We start from the raw sequence: 22,153 nt of genomic DNA on the forward strand, positions 1-22,153 counted from the left end.
GATACAAAATCACTCTGCAAGAATAATTTGTATGTCTATACACTTACAATAAATAATATGAAAATAAGTAAACAATTTTATTCATATTAGCATCAAAAAGAATAAAATACACAGGAAAATATTTAACAAAGGAAGTGCAAAATTTACACCCTGAGTTACTACAAAATATCGTTAAAAGAAATTACAGAGGATTAAATAAGGGGAAAAACATACCGTGGTCATGGATAGTAAGACTTAATATTGTTAAAATGGCAAAATAGCCCATCTGATCTACAGATTCAACACAATTTTCATTGGAATCCCAGCTGACTTTGCTGACATTGATGGCTGACTCTAAACTTAATATGAAATTGCAAGGAACTCTGAATATCAAAACAAACCTGAAAAATAATAAATAAGGAAAGCTTATATATCTTGATTTCAAAACCTACTACAAAGCAATTGTAATAATGACAGAGTGATACTGGAACAAGACAAACATTTTTGTTTATTTGCGTAGGTGCCATAGCAGAATATCACAGACTGGATGGCTTAAGCAACAGAAATGCATTCTCTCACATTTCTTGAGGCTGAAAGTCCAACATCAAGGTGTCATCAGGGATGGTTTCTGGTATGAACTTTCTTCCTGGGTTGCAGATGGCTGCCTTTTCACTCTCTTCTCCTGTGTGAGCATGCACTTGTGGTGTTTCTTCCTCTTCTTATAAGGATGCCTGTCCTATTGGATTCGGATCCTACTTTTATGACCTCATTTAATCTTCATTACCTTCTTAAAGGCTGTATCTCTAAATATAGATGGGCTAGGGCTTCGATACATGTATATGGGGGGCAGGAAACACAATTCAGTACATAACACAATGCAACAGAATTGAGAATCCAGAATTAAACCCATATCTCCATGGCCAACTCATTTTGTGAACAGGGTCCTAAACCACTAATAGGGAAAGAATAATCTCCACAAATTGTACTGGGACAATTGGATATCCACAGGCAAAAGAATGAAACTAAACCCTTACCTCATACCATACACAAAAATTAACTCAAAATGGATCAAAGTTCTAAAAACTGAATGTTCTTAGAAAACAACATAGAGGTAAAATCTTCATGATTTTGGATTTTGTAAAGAATTCTATAATATGACATTCAGATAAAAAGCAACAAAAAACACTTAGAACTTGCAAATCATATATTTCATAAGAGTCTTATAGCTACAGTATAGAAAGAGCCCTTGCTACTCTATAATAAAAAAGATGCAATTAAAGAAAGAGCAAAATAATTTAAATAGACATTTCTCTAAAGAAGATTTAAAAGTGAGTAATAGGCACTTGAAAAGATGCTCAACATTATTAGTAATGAGGGAAATTCAAATCAAAACCACAATGAGGTACCATTTCACACATACTAGGTTGGTTATAATATAAAGGACAGATAATAACAAGTATTGACAAGGATGTGGCAGTTCTTCAGAAGGTTAAGTTATCTTATGATCCAGAAATTCTATCCTTAGATAACATATTCAAGGGAATTGAAAAGATATGTTCACACAAAAACTTGTATGCCCATGCTCATAGGATCACTATTCATAACTAAAAAGTGGAAAGGACTCAAATAGCCATCAACCAATGAATGAATACACAGAATATCTTATAAGTATGCAACGGAATAATATTTGCCCATAAAACCTAATGATATGCCACCACATGCTGTGACAAGAATGAACCTTGAAAACATTATACTAAGGAAAATAAGCCAGATACAAACTGACAAATATTTTATAATTCTACTTGTATGAAGTACTTAGATTAGTCAAATTCATAGAGGCCAAAAGTAGAACAGTGGGGTGAGGAGGAAAGGAGAGTTATGATTTAGTGGGTACAGAGTTTCCATTTGAAACAATGAAAAAGTTCTGGAGATGGCTCGTGGTGAAGGTTGCACAACAGTGTGAAGGTAGTTAATGCCACTGAACTGTACACTTAAGGAAAAGTGTTAAAATGGTAAGTTTTATGTACGTATATTGTATCACAACTGCACACATTATAGGTGAGAGAATATTTTTTGATGGGGTAAAAAGACATAATATATCTATAGTCTATCTAAAGTAGTGAAATACTTATTCTAAGTAGACTGTGCAAAACTAACATGCTATCTTATAAAGCCTACTGCATTTGCTTAAAAGCTATACAAAAAGATACAATAAAAAACAGTGGATAAACCTAAATCATGAGCTACCACTTCACAACACTAGAATGGTTGTAAGAAAAAAATAATAATAAGTATTGGCAAAGATATGGTAGGTAGTTCCTCAAAAAGTTAAACACAAAGTTACCATATAATCCATAATACTAAAAATGCTTAACCTAAAATAGGAAAGAGAAAACAGAAGAACAGAAATGAGATACAGTGAACAGAAACAAATCATAAAATGGTAGCTCTAAATGCAAACATATCAATAATTATATTAAATGCAAATGTTCTAAACACACCAATAGAAAAGGCAGGGAAAAAAACCACTACAAAACAAATTTATGCTGTCTACAAAATAGTATGTTCAAATATAATTTGATGTAGATCAATAGTAGAATGATAAAAATGAATACCTGGAAACATTAATCAATAGAGAGCTGCAGTGGCTATATTGATACCAATATACCGGGGATAAAAGGAACAGTATATAATGTTGAAAGAGTCAAATTATCAATAAGATAAAACCATCTTCAATCAGTTTGCACCTAGTAATAGTACATTAACTTACACAAAACCAAAATGGATGGAAGTTAAAAGGTAAATAGACTAATATACAATTATAATTGAAGACTAAAATACTATTTTCTCAGTAATAGAATAACTAGTAGACCAAAAAACCAAGCAGGATATGGAAGAAAAAAGTATCACTATTGAGCAACTGGATCTAATTGGTATTTGTAGAACACTCCCCCAAACAACAGCAAAATATACATTTTTCCACATGTATATGGAACATTTACCAAGATACAGCATGTCCTGGAACATAAAAAAAATTAACAAATTTAAAATATTTGAAATATATGAAGATGTTCTCTGACCACAGTGGTTATTAAACAAGAAACAAATATCAGAAAACTAACAGGAAAATCTCTAGACCCTTGGAAGTGAAATAACACACATTGAAATAACCCGTGTGTCAAAGCAGAAATCTCGAGAGAAATTAGAAAATATTTTGAAATGAAGAAAAATGAAAATGCATAAATTGTTTTTGATGCAGCTAAGTCAGTGGTTGGATCAAAATTTATAACAAGATACATATATCAGAAAAGAAGAGGTCAGGTGCAGTGGCCCATGCCTATAATCTGAGCACTTTGGGAGGCCACACTGGGCAGATGGCTAGAGTTCAGAAGTTCAAGATCAGTCTTGGCAACATGACTAAACCCCATCTCAAGAAAAATACAAAATTAGCTCTGCATAGTTATGTGTGCCTGTATTCCCAGCTACTTGGGGGCCAAGGCAGGAGGATTGCTTGAGCTTGGGAGATGGAGGGTGCAGTGAGCCCTGTTTGTGCCACACTCCCAGTCTGGGTGACAAAGTGAGACTCTCCGAAAGAAAGAAAGAAAAAGAAAGAGAAAGAAAGAAGGACAGAGAGAGAGAGAGAAAGAGGAGAAAAAAACGACATTCTCAAAAAAAAAAAAAAAATCTAAGTTCCCACCTTAAACTAGAAACAAGAAAAAAAAACCAAAAAACAAAAAAACAGAAAGAAATAGTAAAAATAACCACATGAATTAAATGAATAAAAAGCAGAAACACAATAATCAATGAAAACACAAGCTGATTCCTTTAAAAGATTGATACAATTTAGAAAGCTCTAGCAAGATTTAAAAAGAAAAAAGAAACAAGACACAAATTTCCAATATCAGGAATAAAAGAAGGGACATCATGACTGACTTTGCAGGCTTTAAGAGGATACTAAGTTAATACTATGATAAATGCAACAAATCTGACATATTAGGGGAAATCAAATTCCTTGAAAAATCTCAAATTACCAATACTTACCCAAGATGAAATACATAGCTGAGCAATGCTACAGCTATTAAAAACTTGAATTCAAAGTTAAACAAAAAAATCTTTATGAAAAAGAAATCTTTATGCTTACGTGTCTTAACTGTTAAATTTCACTAAATGTTTAAAGGAGATATTACACTAATGCTAGTTAAATTCTACTAAATTTTTGAAGGAGATATAACACTAATGCTACATATTTTCTTTCAGAAAATAGAAGAAAGGAGATGTTTCATAATCTATTTTATGAAGCCAGGAATAGAATTCAAACAAAGAGGATACAGGAAAAAAATTCCAAAGACCAATATATTCCTCCTAAACATAGACACAAAGTCCCTGGTAAAATATTAGTAAATTGGACACAGCATTATATAAAAGGAAAACACGAAAACAGCACTAATGAAAAATGCAATTTACTCAAATAATGCAAGGTTGGTTCAATAATTGAAAAGTAATCTGTGTAACTCATCATATTGACAACCTAAAGAAGAAAAGCCCACATTATATCAAGTGATCCTGAAATAGCATTTGGCAATAATTGATGTACATTTGATACAGAAATAGATATGCAATTTTTTTCAGACAATCTTGCTCTGTTACCCAGGCTGGAGTGCAGTGGTGTGACTACGACTCACCGCAGCCTCCACCTCCCAGGCTCAATTGATCCTCCCACATCAGCCTCCTGAGTAGGTGGAACTACAAGTGTGTGCCACCATGTCTGTTTTTTATTTTATGTTTTGTAGTGACAGGGTCTCACTATGTTGCCAGGGCTGGTCTTGAACAGCTCAGCTCAAGCCATCCTCTTGCTTCAGCCTCCCAAAGTGCTTGGATTATAGGCATGAGCTACTGCACTGGTTTATATTTTTAAAAAGTTGTATTGTTTACATGTATGCAATGCAACATAATGCTTTGATATATGTATACATTTGGAATAATTAAATCAAGATACTTAGTATGTACATCAACTAAAATACTTGTTTTTTGTGGTGAGAATATTTAAAATCTACTCTCTTAGCAATTCTCAAGTACACAGTACATTATTATTAACTATAGTTACCATTCTATACAATAGATCTTCAGAACTTCTTTCTGCTGTCTAATTGAAACTTTAAACCTTTTGGCCAGCATCTTCCCATACTCTCTCTGTCCCCACCCAGCCCCTAGTAACTACCATTCTACTCTCTACATCTTTTAATTAAACTTTTAAAGATTCCACATATAAGTGAGATCGTACAGTATTTGTCTTTCTGTGCTGGTCTAATTTTACTTAGAATAATGTCTTCGAGTTCCATTCATGTTGCAAATCACAGAATTTTCTTCTTTTTTAAGGCTGAATAGTATTCCATTGTGCATATGTACCACATTTTATTTATTCATCTGCTGATGCACACTTAAGTTTATTCCGTGTCTTGGCTATTGTGAATAATGCTGCAATAAACACAAGAGTGCAGATACCTCTTCCACACACTGATTTCATTTCGTTTGGATATATACCCAGCAGTGGAATTGCTGGATCATATGGTAGTTCTATTTTTAATTTTTTGAAAAACCTCCATATTGTTTTCCATAATTGCTATGCTAATTTACATTCTCACCAGCAATGTACAATAATTCTTTTTCTCTGCATCTTCACCAACATCTTCTATCTTTTTTTAAACATAAAAGGCATTATAATAGATGTGAAGTGATACATCATTGTGACTTTAATTTGCATTTTTCCTGGTGATTAGTTTCATAAACCTATGTCGGCCTGTTATCCCTTTGAATGTCTTTTGAGAAATGTCTATTTGGGTCCTTTGCCCATTTAAAACTCAGGTTGTTTTCTTGTTATTGAGTTGTTTGAGTTCCTTACATATTTTGGATATTATCCTCTCATTAGACGTATAGTTTGCAAGTATCTTATCTTGTTTCATAGGTTGTCTCTTCACTCTGTTAGTTGTTTTCTTTGCTGTACACACCCTCTTTAGTTTTATAAAATCCAGTTTGTCTATTTTTGTTTTTATTGTCAGTGCTTTTGGGGTCATGTTCAAGAAGTCTTTGCCAAGACCCATGTCAAGAAACTTTTTCCTCTATGTTTTATTCTAGTAGTTTTGTAATTTCAGGTGATGTATGTATATGGAGTGATATAAGGGTCTAATTTTATTATTCTGCATATCGTCCGTATCCCATTCTTGATAAAGAATTTCAGGCTGGGTGTGGTGGCTCACGTCTGTAATCCCAACACTTTGGGAGGCTGAGGCGGGCAGATCACGAGGTCAAGAGATAGAGACCATCTGGCCAACATGGTGAAACCCTGTCTCTACTAAAAATACAATAATTAGCTGGGCGGGGTGGCACACACCTGTAGTCCCAGCTACTTGGGAGGCTGAGGCAAGAGAATCGCTTGAACCCAGGAGGTGAAGGTTGCAGTGAGCAGAGATCATGCCACTGCATTCCAGGAAAAAAAAAAAAAAAAAAAAAAAAAAAAAAAAAAAAAATTTCAGCAAGCTAGGAATAGAGGGTGACTTCTTCAATCTGATAAAGAATTTCTACCATAATCTATGCTAACATTTTATTTACTGGTAATAGGATGAAAGCTTCTCTCCTAAAAAAGTTTTTCTCCTAAAAAAGGCAAGAATGTTCATTCTCACCAAAATTACTGAACATCATCCTGATTTATAGCCATTGCAATAAATCAAGAAAAACAATAAAATAAAAGATGTATGAGATGAGAAGGAAGAAATAAACTGTCCTTATTTGTATATGATATGATTTCCAACATAAAAATTCCCAAGAATTTATTTTTTAAATCCAAGGATGAATATGTAAGTTAAGCAGGGTTACAGAACACAGAACACAGACCTTGTTGTTTACAAGGTCAAAAATCAAAACAATCATTATTATGCACACCAGCAATGAACAATTTGATAACACAATTTTTTTAAAAAAATTACAGAACTCCCTACAGAGAAGAAATATGTAGTAATAAACCTAACCAAACTGCAATATTTGTGTGCTGAAAACTATGAAATACTGGTGAAGGAAATCAAAGAAAATCTGAATAATGGAAAGATATGGCTTGCTCGTGGATTAGAATATTAAACAGAGGAAAGTTGTTAATTCTGGTAAAGTTATAATTTTATGCAAAATTCTAACAAAATTTTTGTGGGTTTTTTTGTAGATGTAGACAAACTGATTCTAAAATTTATCTAGAGAGCCAAATAAATCAAAATGACTAAAGCAGTCTTAAAAATTAGAGAATTAATAGCACCTGACTTTTAGATATACTAAAAAACTACAGTAATCAAGAAAATGGGTATTAGCAAAGAAACAGACTCGTAAGTCAGTCTACAGTAGTCTTGGAACAGCATAGACAATCCAGAAATAAACCCGTAGAGGTATAACTATTTGATTTTTGGCAAACTTGCAAAATAAGTAAATAGAGAAAGAATAGGTTTGGTTTCTTTGAAAAAATAAATGATGTTGGAACAATTGAACATCCAAATTTTTACACCTATTCTTTTATATATATATATATATAATTTATATATAGATAGATATAATTTACACCTATATCTTTTTTTTTTTTTGGAAACTGATTTTTATTTTTCATCAACCTTATTTCCATGTTGCTTAAGAGTCCATGCAAGAACAGCTTAAGACCATTCGGTGGTTGCTCCTACCCATTCAGTGGCCTGAGTGGTGGGAGCTGCAGATCAGTCTTCCATGGTAGGCTGAGTGCTCCAGTCTTCAGCGGGGAACTGCTGAATAGGCACAGAGGGCACCTGCACATCTTTAGACCAGTCTGCAACATCAGACTGAGTAGCAGTGAACTCAGGAGCTGGAGCAGTCTATTCACATGGAAAATCCTCCTTGGTCACAGCTTTTTCAGCAGCAGCCTGCTCTTCTTTTTCAATGTCTTCAGAATCTCTGTAGAAGTAGAGATCAGGCATGACCTCCCACAGGTGTGTACGGGAATTGGTGCCACGCATGGGCAGAACTTCCCAGACGGGTATCCATCACATCAAACCCACTGAGTAAGCTCCCTTGTTGTTGCATGGAATGGCAATGTCCACATAGTGCAGAGGAGTATCTGTGTTACATAGAGCAATGGTAGGTAGGTTAATATAAGATGCCTCTGTGAGAGGCTGGTGGTCAGCCCTGGGCTCAGTAACCACAAGAAGCCATAGCTCCCGGAAGGCTGCCTGGATCTGGTTAGTGAAGGTTCCAGGAGTGAAGCAGTCAGCAATTGGAGTGGCTCCAGTGGCAGCAGCAAACTTCAGCACGGCCCTCTGGCCAGTATTCCTAGAGGATAAAACACTGAAATTAGCAGGATTTTCAATGGCAACAATGGCACGAGCTGCCAACAGAAGTCTCCCAGGTCCTCTTCAGATTTACGATGTAGATGGCATCACTTTTCCTTTTACAGATGTACCGTTCCATTTGGGAGTCAAGATTGGCACCAACTAAGTGGATTCCTGCTGCAAGGAACTTAAGGACATCCTCCTTGATTTGCAGAACATCAAGGGCTCCAGACATTGTGAAAGTTTCCCTTTAAGTTATGACGGCAATCCACTACTAGGCTGTATGGACCCTTCTGTAGGTAGCGAGGAAAGGCTGTATCACTATTAATGCAAACTAGATCATAGTTCTAAATGTAAAACCTAAAACTATAAAGCTTTTAGAAGAACACATGAGTTGGGGTTAGGCAAGATATCAAAGAGTTATCAGACATGATATCAAAAACGATTCTTTTATAAAAAAGATAAATTGGAGTTTAATAAAAATTTAAACTTTTTGCTCTCAGAAGGACACTGTTAAGAAAATGAAAAGATAAGCTATGTACTAGGATAAAATATTTTCAACGTATATATCCAACAAATGACTTCTGTCCAAAATAGAAAAAAAACTCTCAAAACTCAACAGTAAGAAAATAAAAAGCTCAATTAAAATATAGGTAAATGATTTGAGCAGATACTCAACAATGAGGATATATGGATACAAATAACCCCATAAAATGATATATAATATATCACTATAGATATGAAAATTAAAACTACGCAATTTTCAATATTAGAATAGTTACATTTAAAAATATTGAAAATACCTATTGCTGATGATGATGCAGAGAAATTGTAACTCTCATACATTCTTTATGGGAGTTACACGGACCTTGGAACTGAACAAAATTGTCCCCTATGTACTTCAAAATTAATTGGAACTGGTGACTCTTTATCCCTTCCAATTTTTCCCTTTGGGAATGAAAAACTTTATACTGTCTATATTTAATGTCTGTGCCTGTCTCGCCATTGTATTTTGGATTCAGATAACTTGCTTTCTTGTTTTACATGTCCACAGAAAGACAACTATTTTTTCCCAGAATGAATCATACCTAGTGATATGGTTTGGCTCTGTGTTCCCACCCAAATCTCATGTTGAATTGTGATCCTGACTGTTGGAGGTCAGGACTGGTGGGAGGTGATTAGATCATGGTTCAGGCAGTCTGGAATAGTTTAGCGATTACAAAAAAAAGTTAAACATACACTTACATAACCAAGCAATTCCATATTTTGGGTATTTACCCTAGAGATATGAAGCATATTCACAAAATCTTATTACCTAACATTCACAGCAGCTGTATTTGTAATTTCTACAAACTGAAAACAAGCATAATGTCCTCAGTGGATGATTTGATAAACCACTTTGGCATATACATATAATGGAATACTTTCTACTCAGCAAGGAAAAGAAATAAACTGGTGATGTATACAATAGTTGGATGCATCTCACAGGAATTAAGCTGAGTGAAAGAAGATAATCTGAAGAAGTTACACACTGTTGTTTTTATTTAAAGCAGCATTCCAAACAAAACACTGTAGTACTGGAAGGTGGCAACAAACATCTAAAAATATGGAAGTGGATGCTCTATTCTCATTGCCACTTGTTGGGAGATTCAAGATACTTATGGGGTGATAAAGAAAAGATATGGACATGGGGTGGTAGTACCACATGCAGGCTTTTTCAGGACAATGCCTTGAGAGATTTGTATATTAGGAGAAGTCTCTCACTGCATGAGACTGTTCAGAGGCTGTGGTGTGGAGGCCACCACTCCGAAGGGAAAGAAGGCAGGGTACTTCTGTGGGAGAGGGCTTAGGAGACAGAACTTACGTGTCTAGATAATGTCACTCAGTAGCCCAGTAGGGATTCTCCAGGTGAGAGGGTTCCAGAGCATAGCAGCATTCTGGGATCTTTACAGATTTGGAGTTTATCCTCTGACTAGCAGATGCTGTGTGCACTTTCATGGGGCATGCAAAGCGAACAGGCTCTAAATGTCTAAAATATGCTGATTTGTGGAATATTTAAAACAATGAGATACATGAAAATTTGAGTTTGGCCCTAGTATGCTTATAAATTAATGGATCCTTGCCTGCTGTGAAGAAATAAACAACGGAGGGGCTGATATTTAGAGGTGACAATTAGTGTTATTATATAACAATTGGTTAATGGGTAGAAGCTGGAGGAAATTAGGGTACATAATAAAAAACAAAACAAAACACACTAGATTGCCTTGAAGAGACTGTGGGTAGAAATTGGAATGTCACAGTCAATTCTGTTAAGGAGTCAGGAAATGAGGAACATGTTATCAAGATTGAAAACATTTTATATATAACTGAGGAATTGTTACATAGTGGCAGAAAACTTGGCTGTATTGTGTTCTATAGTTGAGGAGAAAACAGAGATTAGAAACAATAAAATTGAATGGGTAGCTAAAATGATTTTCAAGTAAAGCATTGACGATGTGGCCTATTTTTTTTTTCCTGCTTAGTAAAAAACACTAGGAAATAAAGTAACAAAGTTAAGCAAAAGGGAATTTGCACTTGATAAATTGGGAGGTTATTGGTCTATCCAGATTGTAAAGCACGCTAAAATGAGGAAAGTCACTGTCAGGAAAGTGTGCAATGGAGAAGAGGGCAAGGATATGGTTGGATAAACTTTTATTGATGCACTTAGGTGTATGATTATTGGATCCACTCAGCCATTTCAGTGGAAGCCAGGGATAGAGATGGGGTTATCCAGGAAAGATCTATGGAGGACTGTCTTGTCTAATGCCATAGACCCTTGTAACATACACAGGAGATCCACAAAGTTATTGAGAATGTCATATCAGCAGGAACACTCCTAGCTTAGACTGAAAGGAAGAGAGAAAGGACAACATGAGAAAAAGATATTGGGCTTCCAAAACTACACAGGCAGGAACCTGCAACTGCAAACATGTGCTCCCTCTTAAGAAAAAGGAATAATAACTCTCTTTATTATTCCTTTAGAGGAGACCCTGCAGGTGGGACAGAGGCCTGTGGAGCTGCCACAATTTCAGATGGCACAGCATCAAGGCACAGAGCATTATTCACAGGCCTTGAAATCTAACAAAATTGTCCCATTTCAAACCGTATTGGAACTGGTGACTCCCTATCCCTTCCAATTTTTCCCTTTTGGAATGAGAAAGTTTATACTGTCTATATTTAATGTCTATGCCTGTCTCACCACTCTATTTTGGATTCAGATAAATTGTTTTCTTGTTTTACATGTCCACAGAAAAAGAATAGTTTTTTTCCCTAGAATGGATCATACCTAGTGACACGGTTTGGCTTTATGTTCCCACCCAAATCTCATGTTGAATTGTGATCCTGACTGTTGGCGGTCAGGAGTGGTGGCAGGTGATTAGATCATGGGGGTAGTTTCTAATGGTTTAGCAGCATCCCCCCAGTGCTATCTCGTGGTACACTTTTCACGAGATCTAGTTGTTTAAAAATGTGTAGCACTTTCCCCTCTGCTCTCTCTCGTCCTCCTGGTCTGCCATGTGAAGAAGGTACTTGCTTCCACTTCACCCTTACACCATGATTAGAAGTTACCTGAGGCCTCCCCAGCCACACCTCATGTACAGTCTGTGGAACCGTGAGTCAATTAAACCTCTTTTCTTAATAAATTATCCAGTATCAGGTAGTTCTTTATAGCAGTATGAGAATGAAATAATACACTCAGAGACTAATTTGTACCTGATTTAGTTGATGAGATTGGGACTTTCGAGCTGATAATATTTAGACGGGACTTTGTACTTAGAATGGATGATGTAATGGGTTGAAACTTTGGAGGAGATGAGTGGTATGAGTGTATTTTTTATGTGGGACAGGTGTGAATTTTGGGGGGCCAGAGGGTGAACTGTAGGAGTTTGAATGATGCCATTCTCAGAAGATATGTCTATATCCTTACCCCCAGAACCTGAGAATGTGACTTTATTTGAAGAAAGGGTCTTTGCTGATGCAGTTAAACATCTCAATATGAAATCAACCTGGATTATGTAAATGAGTTATAAATCCAATGACAATTATCCTTTTAAGAGATACACAGGAGAGCAACACAGATGAGAATATCATAAGAAGACAGAGGTAGAGATGGGAGTTATGCAGCCACAAGCCAGGAAATAACCTAGAGCCATCAGGGAAGAGGCAAGGAAGAATTTCCCCCTAAAGCCTTCAAAGAGAATGACACCTTGATTTTGGACTTCTGGTGTCCAGAACTATGAGATAACCCATTTTGGTTGTTTTCAGTCATGGTTTGTGGTAACTTGTTATGGCAGCCCTAGGAAACAAATACATCTACTTTGTTACATTTTTAGATTTAGAGCTCTTTTAAGTGAAGATCACACTGGTATTATAGAAGAACCCTCAGTACATTTGGTTTCTTTGTGTAAGTTTGGGAGCCTGGGATTCTTGTTTTTGAAATGATCGTGACAGAAAATACAGCCCTAAGTTTACACAGATTCTTAATAGCCCCATGAAGAGCAACTCTTAAGAAAGCATAAGACTCTATGCACATCCAATCTGGGGTCTCATTGGGCAGAATAGGATTCTACCGAAAAGGTATGTTGTTTTTAATCTCCTTCCAATTCGTAGCAGGATTACTTCTACAATGGGAGGTCATTTTAGTATATAGTTAGGACACAAGGTCAAGAAGGCAACCTTTCTGAGCTGGTTTTCTTATCCGTGAAATAAGAAAGCATTTGGATCTAACTTGTATCATTGTTTATTTTAAATGAGAAAGAATGTGAACATGCTTTTTAAGCTATAACACACCACACAAATGTACTTTAAAACTATTGATATTGCTAGATGATTTTAAGCTGAAATATTACAACATTTACACTTTATGCTAACATGTTTTCTCCCCCATTCCTATTTCATTAAATTTATTCGAACACTGAGTCATTTATCTTGACATCTTATCAGTTTCCACAGTTTTGGATCACTTGCCTATTCCACACCATCATCCAAATTCAGATTAGGAAGTTTGCCTCTAGTTTTTGAGGCTATTATAACAATGTTTGGAATATTGTGAATGAGCATTTTTTTCTGAAATTAATATATTTATCAAGTCATTCCCAGTGGGCCATCACTTACGTGTTACATATCAAGCTATCTAGCTATTTTGATAATTTTCTTATTGATAAAAGGTTGGCCATGAAATTTTTGCTTGATTTGAGAAACCTAGCTATTCAATTATTAGTGATTTTAATGTTATAGTTTCCCTGTGTTTAAGAACAAAAACAAAAACCCTAGATATTAACTGAAAATCCCAGTTAATAACCTGAATAAATGTTGCAAAATAATTTCTTATATTTGAGTTTTTCTGTTTTAAACAGGATATTATACATTGCTGACTATAGCCTTCATGCTAATTAACTTCAATCAAATGAAGACTCTGATTCTAGCAAGGAATGTCAGAAAGAATAAGGTAAAAATAATATGTCAACCTTCACTCTTCATGCTGCAGCCTTTAGCTCCAAAATAATAGAATGAAAGGCTATGGAAATTCGTTCATGCAAAACAATTACTTCCCATATTTGACTCATTACCATATAGCCATGTTAACTCATGGTAGATTCATTTCCTTTATTTGCTTTCTCTGAAGGCATTTTTTTCACTTCACTGTTTACTGCTTGTCCAATATTTTGTTTTTTCTACTATTCTTTGTTCAAACTGCAAAAATCTGAAATAAAAATATAATATAGAAGTATAGGCATCAGCTAACATTTTCTATGGCATATGGTACTTCAGATGCCATATGTACCAGTGTTTAGTGATTCTGGCAAAGAGGCATAGAATGGTGAAATCCAACTGCCAGGATTGCTGAAAACAAATATGTAAATGCTCCAGGGCTTTTGTTATTCATAACATACCTCTAACACAGCACATACAATATGCTGTTCATTCTGTAACTAGTATAACTAATAAACCACATTTTTCTCTCTTATTTTTTAAGGCTTCTCCAAGTCTGTATGGTCTTCTGACTCTAACCTTCAGTCTCACTACTGAACTCTATATTTCAGGAAGCTCATATTAATGAAAGAGGCCTAGGGGAACACATTCATCCTTTCTCAAGGGCATTTATTTATTTTTCAAATTAAAATCCAAAGTCTTTTGCAGGCTTCTCTGTGAAACAAAGAAAATGCACTGGGTATGTTCTCTAGACAACATGCAGTCACGAGGCGAAAGCAGATAACACCAGGAAAGGCAAATTTTGGCAGAAGAACAGAAGTTCCTTTACCATGGGGTGTCCTGTGGTCTTCCCCACACTGAAGTTCCATAGGATGTAATGTAAGAGGAGGTCTACGGATATAATTACTTTTAAAAAGCTAAACAATGAGAATTTTAGTAACTTTTAGGCTGCTACAAGCATTCAAGTCCATGTAAAAAAAAAATCACAATTTTGAGATAATCATTATGTAAGAAATAAATGTCAGTCTTATTTTGCTTTGTTTTCCCTGCTAACTGCACATAGCTGATGGAAAATAAGCTCCTCCTTTCTGTTTCATAGATGGGCAGTCGACACGTAGTGGAAAGAACAGCGAGAGTACTTAGAGGTCATTATGTTCCACTTGTCATCAGACAAGCCGTTTAACCTCTTTGAGCTTGTTTCCATATGTATGATGAGGATAATATCTTCCCTGGGGATATTACTATGAGGATAATATGCTATAATCTTTGTGAAAGTGCACTTATCTAGCATTTTTATTATTAAAAAGAAAGCATCTGTGGATTTACTGGTAGTTTAGAGATCTAAGGAGGCTCGTACTACTCACCACTATTTCTCAGTATGCACAAAAATATGGAAGGAATATTGGAGATGGAAAATGGTGAATGTACCAATGAGATGGTCAATGATGAGAATGACTCCTTTTGGGTTTAATTCTTTTAGGCTGAAACAAATTAAATTGCTGTTTATATAGGTCATAAATGATCTAACGTAAGACAAACTATTTGGTCATCCTTGGCTGTTTTGATGGATTCCCACGATATCGCACACACACATGCTCACCTTTTCCTTTCAAGTTTCTGCAGTAACTATTAACCAGAAGAGCAGTCTGATTTCCATTTCTGTTTACCAGCTTCTTCCCTTTTCATCATCTCATTATCAAAGTATTTGATTATAACTCTGAAATGGTTCTCAAATGTGAACTTTTTATGTCCACTCCCACTGCCACAGTCCAACTATTTCTTGCTAAGATTGTTGAAATATTCTCCATCTAATATTGAACCTAATAATTCTCTGTGGCAGCAACAATCATAATTTGAAGGACTGGGAAGAGGAGTAGGAATATAGTTGGCAAGGTCAGCAAATTATCTCCAGGTTTAGTCTGAGATCCAAGATACAATTATAAACAGATGTTAAAGACAATAACAGAATGTTGGGAGGAGGAACTGAATACTTATGAAGAGGGTACTAAGAGTTGTTCTAAAGAGGAAAATAAGATCAAGAATCAGGAGACTCTAATATAAGGTAACGAGGCTGGGCGCAGTGGTTCATGCCCATAATCCCAGCACTTTGGGAGGCCGAGGTGAGTGGATCACCTGAGGTCAGGAGTTTGAGACCAGCCTGGGCAACATGGTGAAACCCCATCTCTACTAAAAACTCAAAAATTGGTCGGTTGTGGTGGCTCTCGCCTGTAATCCCAGCTACTTGAGAGGCTGAGGCAGGAGAAATGCTTGAACCTGTGAGGTGGAGGCTGCAGAGAGCCGAGATCGCACTACTGCACTCCAGCCTGGTCAACAGAGCGAAACTTCACCTCTAAAATAAATAAATAAATACACACACACGTATATATACATACACACACACACACACACACACACACACATATATATATATAGAGAGAGATTAATGAAACTTGCATTAGAACAACTATTAAAGTTGCCTGCCCTATAGTCTCATTGTCAGTAACTGGGGTTGGGGGATAAACCTCTTCTTACCTATAGGTGACAATTGTCTGGAAGGAGTGATTCTATGGTTTGACCTTTATATGGGAAAAGTAGATGGAGCTATGTTATAGGGGAGCTTATGAAAAAATCCCCAAATGGGGCCTGAGATCTCTGGAATGCTATCATGTAATAATAATTTCCTTCCCATAGGTACAACAAGACTGATAAATCCAACTGTTTTTCTTAAACAAGATGGCCTAAGTTTGCTGATCTCTTTTCTGTAATGTTCTGTCACTAAATTGAAAAAAAAATTCCTTTATAAAAGCTCCTTTTGTTTTGAAATTATATCCTATTAGTCTTTTGTTATGTTTAGATCTACACATAAAATAGGAAAAAATCATGTCTCTGAATTCCAGGCAAGACAAAAGGAAGTGACAATGGAGTTTCATCCCAAGTGGAATAGTTCCAAATGCTGCCTGGAAAAAATAGTAAGTAATAATAAGTGAACAATACTTTTCTCCCAGGTATAGCAGATAGGAAAAAACCTACAGAGAATTAGCAATTACTGAGAAATCATGATGACAACTCAGGGACTATTAACAATTAAAATTTTTCATCTTCAGACAGAGAATATGTCTGGCTTAGAGGGGAAAGCATTCTCAAATTCAGCAGAAACAGCAACAAATTACTGTCCTGATTTTATTTATAAACCCATGTCGTTTTAGATTATCTGTTCTAATTGTGAAATCCTTCAGTAAGAAAAAAAAGTAATAGTCACGACAAAAGCTTTCAAAATAGGTTATCTCTGATCATTAGAAAGAAACAAAGTAATACAGACAAACTCCAGAGAGTGGCATCATCCACCATTGATGGTAAGTAACAATTCTCAAGTGAGACTGGATCATGATATAGCTTAAATTTTTGGTAAAGAAGACAGACTTCAAAATAGGTACAAGCTACTCTCATGAACTTCTAATAAATACATTTTTGAAAATTCAGAAAGGGTAGAGAAAAGTGCTTCAGAATAAAGTAGGGCTCTCAAGAACAGCAGAGAACCCAAGACAGACACATTAATCAATAGATTAATTAATCAACAAATCAATCCAGTACCCTAGAACCAGCTTCTATAAGAGGCACTGAGGATAGAATAAAAACATAACACAGAATCAACTTTCGAGAAGCTTGTATTCTAGTAGAAGAGGAAGAAAAGACTGAAATACTATGCAAGACTCATTTTAATCATGGTATGAGAAAAAGAGTGATTCATTCTACTGGACTTGGTCAGAGGAGACTTCACAGAGGGACACATATCTAAGTTTGATCTTGAGAGATGAATAGGAGTCTGTTTTTTTGGAGAGGAAGGGAAGACATTCCAATTAGAGGGAACAGCATTTAGCAGACTTAGAAGATCACGAGAACAGAAAACCAAACACCGCATGTTCTCACTCATAGGTGGGAACTGAACAATGAGATCACTTGGACTCGGGAAGGGGAACATCACACACCGGGGCCTATCATGGGGAGGGGGGAGGGGGGAGGGATTGCATTGGGAGTTATACTTGATATAAATGATGAATTGATGGGTGCTGACGAGTTGATGGGTGCAGCACACCAACATGGCACAAGTATACATATGTAACAAACCTGCACGTTATGCACATGTACCCTAGAACTTAAAGTATAAGAAAAAAAAATTCAAAAAAAAAAGAAGAAGATCTGAAAGAGTGATATCAGAAAGAGCAGGACACAGAAAAACAGAACTTATGGAAACAGTGGGCTACAGCAAAAATGAACTTGGCCGATGAACTAAAGCAATAGAAATTTTGGAGATTGGGAAGTGCAGTATTACTAATTTAAGAGCAAGAGAATTATTGTTCAACCAACAACAGGTTATCATATATTTCTAATTTTCCCTACCTCCTTATCTCTTCATCCTATTCACCTCCTGATGACCACCTCACTAAATGTTTCTGTAGCTAGTCTCCAAGGCACTGTAGCATGGCTAAACCAGCTGAGGGTTTATAAGCAACTAGCACAAGGTACTGTGCATGACTCCGGGAGTTATACCAGGGATGTTTCTTGGATGCCCCAAAGTTGTTAGGTCATGGTCCTTACTCCAGCCTAGTTTTGCCCATTCTTGAAATGGCCAAAGGGAGTGAATCTTCTGGTGAATTCTGATGAAGAGCAAAATACAAAGAAGGGCAATGGTATCATCACTCATTCATATGCAAAGAGAGAAATACATTGAGTAAACATTTTTTTCATCAACTAGAATACCAAATTATTAAATTTTATTTTAAATCACATTTTATTTTATTGTGATTGTATCTTTTCTTGTAAATCATCTTCTTCTGAATACACATAGAGTTGATGATGGGAAGTAAATTTTAAATACAGGTAAGTTCTGTGGTGAGGAGGTAGGAGCTCAACATTATTCCATCAACGCAATGCATTTGCTAAGTAAATGTTTACCATTATAATGGCACATACATAAAAACTCAGGTACAAATGTTGCCAATAAGGACTTAAGAAAGCATTTCTATATATCCATTCTATAAAATAAATATAAAATATTTTATGGAATACTTATAAATACATATATGTGCTCACACACAACATACTTTAGAAAAGAACCAAACCCCTTTATGACAAATCTGCCAACAGAATAAACAATCTTGTCTACAATGCAAAGCTTGCCAAGTCCTGTCAGAAAGCTCTTGTGCCTCAATGTAATTCTCCAATAGTGAAGAACCACTAAAATAACCCTTTCACTCAGACTCCTGTGATTCCCTGCAGGGAGTTTTCGCTGCAGTTGTCACTGTGCAAAAGCAATCAAATTTAACATATAGATACAGGGAAAGAAGGCGTGTGAGAGCATATGTGTGTGTGCTCTCACATATGTGTGTATGTATGTATATAGAAGGACAGCTGATGTCTCTAATCTAATAAAATATATACGAATAATTGGCAAAAGGGTCTGTAGGACTTCAATGTCTTTAGTTTTTCACCCAGTAGACTTCAAATTTTATTGGAGCTAATGGAGATTTTCATTGAGTTTATGTTCATGGATTTTTAAGTCCATATACCCAGCAGGACAAAATTATCGTATAGAACAGTATTTCTCAAATGGTAGGTTGTGATTCATTAGGAGGTTATAAAATCTATGTAAAAAGTTGTGATCAGCATTTTAAAGATTGAAGTATAATAGAACAGAAAACAGAAAGGTATTATATATATAGTAAATGTAATCTTTTTGTGTGAAACTTTTAGTGTGTATATGAATATGTATGTTTGTAAGTGTGCATGTATGTGTTTTTATTGGGCGATGATCTACACTTTAAAATCTGAATTGTAATTTTAAAAAGTTTGAAATTCACTGACATACAGTGTCTCTTTTAATTCTGTGTTCAGCACAGTATTTTCCTCCTGGAAACAATGAACTCCCTGAAGGCAAGTATTGGATGTATTTCATCTTTATACCCTCCACAGCCCCTGAAGTGCCATGCACTTAGTGGAAGATCACTAAAGAATTATCAAACAAATGTTGAGAATTTCAGATGGTTGTATTTAAAAGGATAATAAAGATAATAGTTTGCGTTGATACAGCACTTCATACTTTTCAGAATGCTTTCCCATCGATGATCTCATTGATAATTCAGAACTATTCTGTTGGAAGGAAGCACATGGACTGTTGCATTAATAAATTTAATTATCTCCTAAGTGTGCTTCATATTTCAGTGGTACACAATAAGATATTCTTTAAGTAGACCTTAACATTTATGTTTAGGGAGGATCCAGGTTTTATGGGACCTGAAGCTTATAGAATTTTGGAGACTTTCATTAAGAACAAGCATACAAAATGAGGAATAGAAATTTAGCAGAATAGTAAATATTTATTTATAAGGAGAAAGTAAATTATAAAAACTAAAGAAATGGAAATGTTGGCAATTATTACAAACATTATTAAATCCAGAAAAATATAAGTAACATGAGTTTTAAATCAATGGCTGGCATCTCTATAATATTTTCTTTGTGCTTTTTTGTTGCACACTTTTGTTTTTCTTTTTGAGGCAGAGTCTCACTCTATCACCCAGTCTGGAGTGCAGTGGCAGGATCTTGGCTCACTGCAACCTCAGCCTCCCAGATTCAAGAGGTTCTCCTGCCTCAGCCTTGGTTGCATACATTTTGATTGCCTCTCTTGTGACAAAAAAGTTGTAGGATTGTTTTTAATAAAGAGAATAGAATATTTATTTATCATAGCTAATTGAAATTACTTTTTATTTTTGACAGGTTAGATGCATAGAACATCATCTATGATTTCATAGTCATACTTACTATTTGTAGTACTCCTAAAATTTGTGCCTTTCAGATACATGAATTCATATGAATTCCAATCTCTGTTTCCTCAGCTCAGCAATGCTGCTGGTCTCTGGCTCTTCCTTGACTGTGGACTGTAAACTTTCTGCAGGCTGTAAGCTAGTACAAATGTAGGGTTTGGTTTGTTTTTTTCCCAAGTTTCAGAGATCATAGTCCTGTTTGGCCTGCTGTCTCCTGTCTGAAAAGTATTTTTTTCATATATTTCATCTATTTATTCATGTTTTTCATGTTTAAAGTGGGAGGGTAAATCTGATTTGCATTATTTCATCTGGTCAACATTGGAAATCTACAATATTATTTTTAATTTCTGCATAGTATTCCATTTTATAGATGTGCTATATTTAAACTAGTGACCTATTATTGGATATTTACATTTTTTAATAACGAAACTTGTTTTGCATAAATATTATGAAAATATTATGCAGATATATTTCTATATGCTTTCAAATATTTCTTTACATAAAATTTCCAGTCTAAGAGTACATAAAAACCAAGGTTTTTTTTTTTTTGTAAATTATATAGATATTACTTACCCATCTAAAATAACTGCTGGGATTCCTTAGGAACTAACTAAATAATAGTCTTCCTGACTACATAATTTTAAAGCAAACTGATACATAATAAAAAGGAATGCCAGCTGTAAGCCAAAATGGCACCTTTGTTGCCTAGAGAAGGTAAGTTAGGGGGTGTGAGGGCTAAAGAAGCCTGCCAACTGAACACAGGGTAAGTAGAGTTGGCCAAGGACAGATAATCCTGGACCAGGAGAAGCTTCATCATATTAATTACTCCTCCAGAGACAGAGTTTACTGTCTGAAACTCCCAAGAAAAGGCCACTAGCAATAGTTTCCTAGTAGGAAGGAGGAAGAAACTGAGCTGACAAAACTCTTGTTTATTTTTCCAAAATCTACCAATCAGATAAGTCATTCCACTTCCTGGGACAGATGGTAGTTGTGTAAAAGATGCCAGCAGTTGTGCTAATTAAGGTCTCTCAATATGAAATAAAATATCAGGAAGGGATAAGAAATGTTTTCCTGCTAATAATAATAGTTATTCATAACTTACTATGTACCAAGTAATGCACATAATTTCATTAAATCTTTACCTTAATCCTATGAAGTAGATACCATTATTCTTATTTTATAGAAAGCCTTTAGGTCTGTACTGAGGGAATCTGGAACTACTCAGTGAAGTTCACAGTACTTCTCAGTGTGTCTTACACACCACTTTATCAAAAGTACTTAGGAAACTTTTAAATTATAGTAGATAGGACCATTTCTTAAATATGTGGAAAAGTATAACTTTTATTAAGTTGTCATGTAATTGATTTAATTTCTGCCTAGAGCCATTGTTCCCAATTGATGACAGAAAAATTAATCTACTCATATTAAGTTAAACCTAGAAATTAAGGATTATTCTCAATTCAGATTCAAACTTCTACTCCATCCTTGTTTCCTGAGGTTGTATCTAAGCTCTGGAGGTTGTTTTTTTTTTTTTTTTTTTTCATCTTTACTTCTCAG

General features: G+C 35.3%; 1 pseudogene; it reads right to left on the reverse strand.

The window, feature by feature from the left end:
* Nucleotides 1-7,588: 7,588 nt before the first annotated feature.
* LOC117085415 lies at nt 7,589-8,799 on the reverse strand (annotated as a pseudogene).
* Between the last annotated feature and the right edge of the window lie 13,354 nt (nt 8,800-22,153).

Source organism: Trachypithecus francoisi, unplaced genomic scaffold (genome assembly GCF_009764315.1).
Source record: "Trachypithecus francoisi isolate TF-2019V2 unplaced genomic scaffold, Tfra_2.0 Lachesis_group1, whole genome shotgun sequence".
NCBI lineage: Eukaryota > Metazoa > Chordata > Mammalia > Primates > Cercopithecidae > Trachypithecus > Trachypithecus francoisi.